Source organism: Scyliorhinus torazame, chromosome 5, assembly GCF_047496885.1.
Source record: "Scyliorhinus torazame isolate Kashiwa2021f chromosome 5, sScyTor2.1, whole genome shotgun sequence".
Taxonomy (NCBI): Eukaryota; Metazoa; Chordata; class Chondrichthyes; order Carcharhiniformes; family Scyliorhinidae; genus Scyliorhinus; species Scyliorhinus torazame.
This window is the reverse complement of record NC_092711.1, coordinates 149,586,318-149,597,213: the sequence shown is the minus strand read 5'-3', so window position 1 is coordinate 149,597,213 and position 10,896 is coordinate 149,586,318. Positions and strand designations below refer to the sequence as shown.

Below are 10,896 nucleotides of genomic sequence, written 5' to 3'. Positions count from 1 at the left end.
TTTTCAATGAAACAAGTTTATTCATGAAATAGAACATGGTTGTAAATAATATCGGAACATTACTTGCGGATCAAAGACAACCAGAGTAAAAGAGTAACCATGAAAGGATGTTCACAATATTCGGGACCCAAATGTTTCTCTTCGGTTCCTCTGTAGCTTGTTCCTCTGACTCCCCACTTTGAACACAGGAGCACAAAACCCTGGGTTCGAGACACCATCAGCCCTGATCATCCCCATCACCTGATTTCCCAGTCAGTCCTCCAGCAGCTTCCTGTCTATTAGTGTGACACCCATGGCAGATTCCCAACTGGGGCACAGGCCCCGTTCTTCTCAGCTAAATTCAGCCCTCAGCTCAGTTGCCTCGCTGTCATTGACACGATCAATAACGAGACAGAAAGGTGCCAGAGGCTTAAATAGGTAGACAGAACTTGTAGATTAGAATCTCTGTAAAGATCAGTAACTTCAAAACAAAAATCAAATCCCTAGTCAACAAATTAAAGGATCACATGACATGACTTGAGGTTTTATAACTTTTACTGGAACAAACAAACTAGAAGCAACATTAACTAAATATTATTTTTGTAGGAAACCTACACCTTAAAAGTATCAGTCCAAAGTGATTCCTGAGGGTTCCGTTCTTTTCTTTTCCCAATCTGGCAGCCTTTAACTCCAGAACTGTCTTTCACAGTGAAAGATTGGCGAGCTACCAGAAAACCGAGACTAGCATAAATAGGTCATATTTGGTTGGCAAGATGTAACGAGTGGTGTGTCACAGGGATCAGTGCTGGGGAGTCAATCTTTTACAATTTATATCAATGACTTGGATGATGGGTCTGAAGGTAATGATTGTTGAGTTTGCTGTTGATGCAGGCAAAAAGGAAAAGGAGGTGGTGTTGCACTGATAATAAGGGACGGCATCAGTACATTAATAAGGGAGGATCTCAGATCAGGAATACAAAATGTGAAATCTGTTTGGGTGGAGCTAAGGAACAGCATGGGACGGGTTTGGTGCCAGAGGCACAGTGCTGCCTACACACCCCAAGGAGGTTGTACAGTTTTTTACAGCACTGTTGGCCTGTCCGGATGGTGTTTCTCACGGAGGTTACTGCCTCTGCCACCTGTGCCCAGGTATGATGAATGGTGGCAGCTGGCAGCTTCCTTCCCGGGCCGTGGTACAGGGATGCCCGCCTCTCCTCCACGGCGTCCAGCAGGGTCTCAAGCTCGGTGTCCGTAAAGCGGGGTGCCACTCTCCTCACTGCCATCTTGTTGGCTGGGATGGTGTGTGGGGAGTAAAGTGTGTTTATGCAGCTTGTCAGCCTCCTGAGTGTCAATCGTGAATCCGGCAAATCCGGCACCGTTTCTCATTGGAATGGATTGAGTTCCATGTTGTGCCGGTCCTGGCCCCTCAACAGTCGTTGAATTGGACCAGGTGCGGCATCAGTTTTGCTATCGTAGAACTCGCGAATCCTGTCCTAGCATCAACACTTAGTCTCAGGAATGGAAAATTTAGCCAAAGAAGTCTCCCAAAATTAGAGATCCAAGGAACGAGGGAGAATGAGGAATAAAGGATTACTAAGAGGCTGCATTGGAGAAATTAATGGGATTGAATATTGATAAGTCCGGGAGACCTGATATTCCACATCTCAGAGTGTTGAAAGAGGTTGCTATCAAGATCACAGATACATTGGTGATCATCTTCCACAATTCTATAGATTCTGGAATGGTTCCTGCAGATTTAAGGTAGCAAATGTCACCCTGTTGTTCAGAAAGGGAGGGAGAGAAAAAATGGTGAACTACAGACCTGTTAGCCTGACATCAGTATTGGGAAAATACCAGAATCTATTATAAGGGATGTGATAAATGGACACCTGGATAATAATAATTAACCTGGATTTATGATATGGAGATGCCAGTGTTGAACTGGGGTGGGCACAGTAAGAAGTCTTACAACACCAGATGAAGGAGCTGCGCTCCGAAAGCTAGTGATTCAAAACAAACCTGTTGGACTTTAACCTGGTGTTGTAAGACTTCTTAACATGGATTTAGGAATAGGTAATCATGTTTGACAAACCTTTTGGAGTTTTTGAGGATGTTATTAACAGAATTGATAAAGGGGAGTCCGTGGATGTGGCACACTTGGATTTTCAGAAGGTTTATAATAAACACCCCACAGGAGGTTAGTCAGCAAAATGAAAACACATGGGATGGGAGGTAATATACTGGCATGGATTGAGGATTGGCCAACAGGCAGAAAACAGAGAGGAGGAATAAATGGGTCATTCTCACCTTAGCAGTTGGGATGAGTGGGTTACTGCAAAGATCAGTACTTGGGCCCCAGCTGTTCATAGTTTATACAATGATTTGGATGTGAGGACTAAATGTAATATTTCCAAGTTCGTAGATGACACAAAACTGGGTGGGAATGTGTGTTGTGAGGAAGATGTAAAGTCTGGTATTGTCTCTTGGCATCCCTGTTGGCTTTGCAGAGGTCGTACCTAGATTTCTTTGCATAGGTCAGGATCGCTTCTCTTGAACTCCTCACACCCGGTCTTCAGTAGGGAGTGAATCTCCCGATTAAACCACTCTTTCTGGTTGGGTAACGTACGTACTACCTTCTTTGACACACAATCTTCTACACACTTACTGATGAAGTCTGTGATGGTGCTGGCATACTTGTTTAGGTTGGCTGCTGTGTTCTTGAATATGGACCAGTCACTGACTCCAAGCAGTCGAGTAGGAGCTCTTCTGTTACCTCAGACCAGCACTGCACGACCTTCTTAAACGGATTCGCCCGCTCAAGTTTCTGCTTGTATGCCGGGAGAAGGAGCACTGTCTTGTGGTCCGATTTTCCGAAGTGCGGTCAAGGGATGGATCATCAGGCGCCCTTGATGTTTGTGTAGCAGTGGTCAAGGATGTTGGGGCCCCTGTCAGGACAGGAGATGTGTTGGTGGAATTTTGGCAATACACTCTTGAGGTTAGCCTGGTTGTCCCCGGCCACGATGAACAAGGCCTCTGGGTATTCTGTTTCATTTTTATTTATAGTGGTTACAATTCATCAAGCGCATTCTTCACTTCCGCCTGGGGTGGGATGTAGACCGCCGTGATGATGGCAGAAGTGAACTCCATAGAAGGTAGTATGGACGGCAGTTCACAGTCGGGTATTCCAGGCCGGGGAGCAGTAGTTCGTCAGGGTCGCCACGTCCTAGCACCAGGAGTTGATGAGAAGACAAATCCCTCCACCCACTCCAGGTTCAGTCCTGGATGTGATTAACAGCAGGAATAACAGCAGTATCTAACCGTCATCACTTGTGAACCCTTTGATGTCTGAGCATGTTGGATGACTCCCTGCCCACAGTTACAGCAGGTGAATGGCCTCTTTCCAGTGTGGACTCGCTGGTGTGTCAACAGGGCAGATGAATCACACAATCTCCTACCACAATCAGAGCAGGTGAATCAAGTGTGAACTCGCTGGTATCTCCGCAATGTGGATGATGTTTGAAATCTCTTTGTGCAGTGAGAGCAGCTGAACAGTCTCTCCTCAGTGTGAATGCACTGGTGTTCCATCAGTACCTGAGAGCTTTTAAACCCACTCCTACAGTCAGAGCATTTAAAGGGTCTCTCATTGGTGTGAGTGACAATGTGGCTCAGCCAGTGATGACCGAGTGAATCTTTTCCCAGTCGGAGAGGTGAACGCGCTTTCCCCGGTGTGAACTCGTTCGTGTCTCCGCAAGTTGCCAATGTCAGTGAATCCCTTTTCACACTGAGAGCAGGGGAAAGGCCTCTCTCCAGTGTGACTGCGTTGATGCCTTTCCAGCTCGTGCGGGGCTATGAATCCCTTCCCACACATAGAGCAGGTGAACGGCCTCTCTCCAGTGTGACTGCGTTGATGCCTTTCCAGCCCGTACACGCCTTTGAACCCCTTCCCACAATCCTCACATTTCCATGGTTTCTCCATGGTCCGGGTGCTCTTGCGTCTCACCGCGTTGGACGATCTGTTGAAGCCTCGTCCACACACAGAACACCTATACAGTCTCTCCCTGCTGTGAATGGTGTAGTATTTTTTCAGGCTGTGTCAGTGGTTAAAGCTCTTTCCACAGTCAGTGCTCTGTAACAGTCTCACACGGGTGGGTGTGTCTCAGTGCTTTTCCAGACACACGGATGTTTAAAATCTCTTGAAGCAGACAGAATAAACAAACATTTCTCCTTCTAGATTCAAAGGTCGATGATATTCGGTTCCCAAGAATTGAGTGACTCAGTCAGTTCTTGACGTGATATTTAGTTTGAGATATCGGCCTCAAATTCCTCTCGTTCGAACTTCCTGCAAACAGATTTTATAATAGTAATCATTGTTAGTACAGGATAGAAACTCAGAACAGACAATTCTAATTTCCAGCGAACATTCTTTCCTCTCTCTTTCCCTGAAATGCTCTAAATCTCAATCCCACACTCTCCCTCCATTCTCACTCTGCTGTATCTAATATTCACCCTCCCAATTCTCCTGAGGGCACTGAATCAGGCTGATTGACAGATCCAAGCTCACTGCTTCCTGTCCTGGACACAGAGGCTGCCAGACAGATATGTGTCTCTGTTATTGGACGATAAATGTGTGTAATGTACGGACTGGATTCACTTCCTTCCACTCCCAATTCTTTTGAAGGTGCTGATTGATGCTGATCAACAAATCTAAACTCATTACAACCCGTACAAGAGTAGAGACTCTCCATCTAAGTATATTTACTGATTAGAGATGGGATGATTCGGAGGAAGAATTTTATTTAGTCATGGAGTGGTCATGGAGCAGGAACCCACTGCCCACAAAGGTTGTGGAAGTCGAGATGATCAATAATTCAAAATAAAATATGAAGAAAATAAACTTGCAGGGGAACAGCAGGGGCTGTTTAGCACAGGGCTAAATCGCTGGCTTTGAAAGCAGTCCAGCAGCACGGTTCAATTCCCGTAACAGCCTCCCCGAACAGGCGCCGGAATGTGGTGACTAGGGACTTTTCACAGTAACTTCATTTGAAGCCTACTTGTGACAATAAGCGATTTTCATTTCATTTAGGGGCTGTTTAGCACAGGGCTAAATCGCTGGCTTTGAAAGCAGACCAAGACAGGCCAGCAGCACGGTTCAATTCCTGTAACAGCCTCCCCGAACAGGCGCCGGAATGTGGCGACTAGGGGCTTTTCACAGTAACTTCATTTGAAGCCTACTTGTGACAATAAGCGATTTTCATTTCATTTCATTTTTCAACAGGGATATTGAGGGGGAATGGCACTGACTGGATTGCTGTACAGAGAGTCAGCATTGACTTGAGTTCCCAAATGGATTCTGTCAGTGCTGCAATGACTGTATGACTGGAAATATATAATGTAGGTACAGTACTATTTACAAAACTAGAAATAATAATACATGTATTTTATCACAGAACCATCAATAATAGATCTAATATATTCCATATAACACGAGATAGATCTCTGTCTGATATAAAATGTTAAAAATTCATTTATGAGACGTGAGAGTCGCGGTTCAGCCAGCATTTATTGCCCATCCCTAGTTGCCCTTCAGAAGGTGGTGATGAGTTGCCTTCTTGAACTGCTGCAGTCCTTGAGTTGTAGGTACATCCCCTGTGCTTCAGGGAAGGAGTTCCAGGATGTCGTCGCAGCAACAATGAAGGAAGGGCAATATATTTCCACGTCCGTCTGGTGAGTGACTTGGAGGTGAACCTCCAGGTGGTGGGGTACCCAGGTATCTGCTGCTCTTGTCCTTCTCGATAGTAGTGGTTGTGGGTTTGGAAGGTGTTGTCTGAGGAACCTTGGTGAGTTACTGCATTGCACATTGTAGATGGTATACACGGGTGCCACTGTTCTTCGGTGGTGGAGGGTTTGAATATTCGTGGAACGGGGAGCAGTCAAGCAGGCTGCTTTGTTCTGGATGGTGTAGAGCAGCATCTTGAGTGTTGTTGGAGCTACACTCAACCAGGCAAGTGGTAATTATCCTAATACACGCCAGACTTGTGCCTTGTATATGGTGGACAGGCTTTGGGGGTCAGGAGGTGCGTTACTCACTGTAATCTTTGGCCTGCCCTGGTGGCCACCATATTAATATGGCTAGTCCAGTTCAGTTTCTGATCAATAGTATCCCTCAGGATGTTGGTTGTGGAGGATTCAGCGATACTAATGCCACTAAATGTCAAGGGGCGGTGGTTAGATCCTCCTTTGTGGGAGATGGTCATTGCCTGACACTTGTGTAGCACAAATGTAACTTCCACTTATCAGCCCACATCTGGATACTGTCCAGGTCATGATGCATTTGGACATGGACTGCTTCATTATCTGAGGAGTCACGAATGGTGCTGAACATTGTGCAGTCATCCACAAACATCCCCACTTCTCACCTTATCATGAAATAGATTCATTGATGAAGCAGCAAAAGATGGTTGGGCCAAGGACTGCACCCTGAGGAACTCCTGGAGCTGAGATGATTGACCTCCAACCACCACAACCATCTTCCCTTGTGCCAGGTATGACTCCAACCAGCGGAAAGTTTTCCCCGATTCCCATTGACTGCAGTTTAGCGGGGGCTCCTTGATGCCATACTCGGTCAAACGCTGCCTTGATACCAAGGGCAGTCACTCTCACCTCAACTCTGGCATTCAGCTCTTTTGTCCATGTTTGAACCAAGGCTGTAATGAGGTCAGGTGCTGAGTGACCTTGGTTGGACCCAAACTGAGCGTCCACGAGCAAGTTTTGCTGAGTAAGTCACACTTGATAGCGCTGTTAATGAGTCCTTTCATCACTTTGCTGATGGTGGAGAGTAATTGGTTGGGTTTGATTTGTTCTGTTTACTGTTCCCTTTCATGTCAGCCATCTCCTGGGGAAACTAGCCCTTTAAATGTGAACATTAGGAAAGAGACCATCATTTTAGCCAGACAAATAAATGTGTCAAGCTGAGGGTGCAAAGGCTGTCAATGTCTTTCAGACAGAGAGAGACATGGGCCAACCTTTCCAGAGTCTGTACCCTCCCTGGGTTAATTTTCTTTCCCTTTCGTTGCTGCAAGTCACCAGTTGAAGGTCAGAATGAGACAATAAATGGAAAGAGGGAGAAAAGAAAGTGTTTTGCTCACATATGTTGGAGACAGGAGTCTGTGTGCATCTCAAGCTCATTCAGAATTGGGGGAACAACAGCTTTGCTCGGCAGAAACCTCCATGTCCAGCTTCCGCATTGAGACAATGGGGGAGCTCTGATTGGTGGAAGTGCAGAGTCCTTCCGGTCCTCCAATCTTCCTATTGGTCAACACCTCAGCAGGAAGGTCAGCGGAAGTGATCTCGCCTGCACATGCGCAGATTCCCCTTCCCTCAGACATGCGCAGTCCCGGGTCAGGGATGGGGCGACCACCGACGGCCGGAACTGTCAGCCGGTTGCCTGGGAACCTTGTCTCGAGGATAAGTGGGGGATGGGGAACAATGGATGGGGCGGGGCTCTCGCGTCTGCGCGCTGGCAAGTGACGTCACCGCAGAGCGGACTCATTCCTATTGGTTGATTTAGAGGACGAGTTCGTTTGGGATGTCACAATGTGGAGGTTGGACAATGAGTTTCAGACTAAAACTTCCTCCTCTGGGCAACATCTGGGAGCAAATCAATGCCTTTCATAAGATATAGGAGCAGAATGAGGCCATTTGGCCCATCGAGTATAACCCCTCAACCCGATTAAAAATCTGTCTAACTCCTCCCTAAATTTACTCACTGTCCCAGCTCCACCGCACTCTGGGGTAGTGAATTGCACAGATTCACAGCACTTGGGAGAAGCAGTTTCTCCTCAACTCTTTAGAATTTGCTACCTCTTTTTTAAAATAATCTTCTTTGTCACAAGTAGGCTTACATTAACACTGCAATGAAGTTACTCTTAAAAGCCCCAACGCTCCACATTTTGGCTCCTGTTCGGGCACACAGGGAGAATTCAGAATGTCCAAATTATCTAACAGCCCGTCTTTCGGGGCTTGTGGGAGGAAACCGAAGCACCCGGTGGAATCATAGAATTTACAGTGCAGGCGGAGGGCATTCAGCCCATCGAGTCTGCACCAACCCCTGGAAAGAGCACCCCATGCCTCCACCCCATCCCCGTAACCCAGTAAACCCACCTAACCTTTTTGGATACTAAGGGCAATTTATCATGGCCAATCTACCTTTTATCATGGCCAATCCATATAACCTGCACATCTTTGGACTGTGGGAGGAAACCAGGGCACCCGTACAAAACCTATAAAGACACGGGGAGAACATACAGACTCAACACAGCCAGTGACCCAAGCCGGAACCGAACCTGGGACCCTGGAGATGTGAAGCAACTGTGCTCACCACTGTGCTACCATGCTGCCCATCTTATCCTAAGACTATTACCTCTCGTTCTAGAATGCCTGAAAGACGTGCTGTTAGGTGAATTGAACATTCTGAATTCTCCTTCTGTGTACCCTAACAGGCGCCAGAATGTGGCGACACGGGGAGTTTCACAGTAACTTCATTGCCGTGTGTTTTTTTAAATTTAAAGTACGCAATTCATTTTTTCCAATTCAGGGGCAATTTAGCATGACCAATCCACCTAGGCTGCACATCTTTGGGTTGTGGGGGCGAAATCCACGCAAAAACAGGGAGAATGTGCAAACTCCGCATGGACAGTGACCCAGATCCGGGATCGAACCTGTTACCTCGGCGCCATGAGGCGACAGTGCTAACCACTGCGCCACCGTGCTGCCCCATTGCGGTGTTAATGTAAGCCTACTTGTGACAAAAATAAAGATTATTATTATTATTAAGTAGGAGTAGCCTCTCCAAGGCAGCCTTCAGGACGCGCGACAATGCAGAATCGCCAAGCAGAAACTTATAGCCAAGTTCCACACATGGGTACGGCCTTGACCGGGACCTTGGATTCATGTCACATTACATTCAGCCCCCCCCTCCACCCCCCCCCCCCCCCCCAACCATCTGGCCTGGGCTTGCAAAATTCTGGCTTGAGACAATTTGCACCTCTTTAACCTGTGATTATCCCTCTCTCCAGTCACTCCGTCTGGACCTGTAAATACTTAATTACCTGCAAAGACTCGCATTCAAAAGTATTGTCTTGTATCATTGACTTTCTCTATGTATATGTTTCTGGAACCCACCTCTTCATTCACCTGAGGAAGGAGCTGTGCTCCGAAAGCTAGTGATTTGAAACAAACCTGTTGGACTTTAACCTGTAAGACTGTGGGCTTGTCAGCTGTACAGTGAAACCAGGCATCCAACAGCCACAGAGTCCTCTAATATTGGACACTGGGTTATCCCTGTTCTGTAAAAAACAGACCTATCTGATACTGGGGGTGATATAGTTAACCTGACCCTTAATTCATTCAATTCCAAAAGTGAATAACATTGATTCAAGTATAGTGATTACTCTGTTAATCTGTCAACAAAGTGGTGTCAGTTCATGCAGATCGCAGTCTGAACTCAATTTCATTACTTATTTTTGTTACTGACTAGTATAGTGTCCAATCTAAAAGGACGGTAGCACAGTGGTTAGCACAGTTGCTTCTCAGCTCCAGGGTCCCAGGTTCAATTCCCGGCTTGGGTCACTCTCTGTGAGGAGTCTGCACTTTCTCCCCGTGTCTGCGTGGGTTTCCACCGGGTTCTCCGGTTTCCTCCCACAGTCCAAAGATGTGCAAGTTAGGTGGATTGGTCATGATAAATTGCCCTTAGTGTCAAAAAAAGATTAGCTGGGGTTACGGGGGTAGGGTGGAGGGTGGAGGGCTTAAGTAGGGTGCTCTTTCCAAGAGCCGGTGTAGACTCGATGGGCCAAATGGCCTCCTTCTGCACTGTAAATTCCATGATTCCTCTATGACACAGCTCAGAATAGGGATGTTTGGTTTGTGTTTCCTGTCTGCAAAACCTCTCTGCTCATCGCCTGGGAAAGGTGATTACAAAGGACATCGCTGTAAGTAAAGGGTAGAAATCCAGAACTGACAATTCTAGTCATCAGAGAACATACTTTTCCCTCTCAAACTATAAATCACTGTTCCCCACACACTCCCTATTGATTATAGATCGAATACATCCTCCTATCACATTACCATGGGCACCTCACCAGTAGAGAGACAGGAAGGTGCTGGAGGATGGACTGGAAATAGGGCTCTACCAATCAGGGCACAAGGTATGGGACAATGTGTGTGTGTGTGTGTGTGGCGGGGGGGGGGGGGGGGGGGGGGGGGCTTTGGTATCGTGACCCACAGGGTTCAGTTCTCATGTCCAAAGCAGGGAGTCATGGTACAGAGGAACCAAAGAGAAACAATTTGGATCCTGAACATTGTGAACATCCTTTACTCTGGTTGTCTTTGATCCTCAAGTCATTTTGTCTTTCTCACCTTGTTTGTTTCATTAATTAACATTTGTTATAAAAATGTTGATTTTTGAGACTTTTCATGATTAGATTGATGCACTTTCGGGAAAGTGGGTGAGAGGGGTTGACAGGCTCTTTTTTAAAATAAATTTAGAGTACCGAATTATGTTTTATCCAATTAAGGGGCAATTTAGCAGAGCCAATCCACCTACCCTGCACATCTTTGGGTTGTGGGGGTGAGACTCATGCAGACACGGGGAGAATGTGCAAACTCCACACAGACAGTGACCTGGGGCTGAGATCGAATCTAGGTCCTCAGCGCCATGAGGCAGCAATGCTAACCACTGCATTACCATGCCGTCCCTGGCAGACTCTTTCAACAGAAAGTGAGTCCCTCCAAGGTAATTGGTAAAGGAGCCTGAGGGACAGATGAGATTATATTTTTGACACAGCGATGTTAGACAATGGGCTTCCGGGAGTCAATACAGCCTTTATCCACCTTTCCCAAATTCGGGAATGATTCACAGTG

General features: G+C 46.6%; 1 long non-coding RNA gene across 1 annotated transcript; it reads right to left on the bottom strand.

Moving 5' to 3' along the window:
- Nucleotides 1-7,187, bottom strand: LOC140420049 (uncharacterized). Its single transcript, XR_011946161.1, has 2 exons — nucleotides 7,125-7,187; nucleotides 1-4,318 (listed from the first exon to the last, which is right to left on the bottom strand). It is a non-coding gene; the product is annotated as an uncharacterized lncRNA (long non-coding RNA).
- Nucleotides 7,188-10,896: the final 3,709 nt, after the last annotated feature.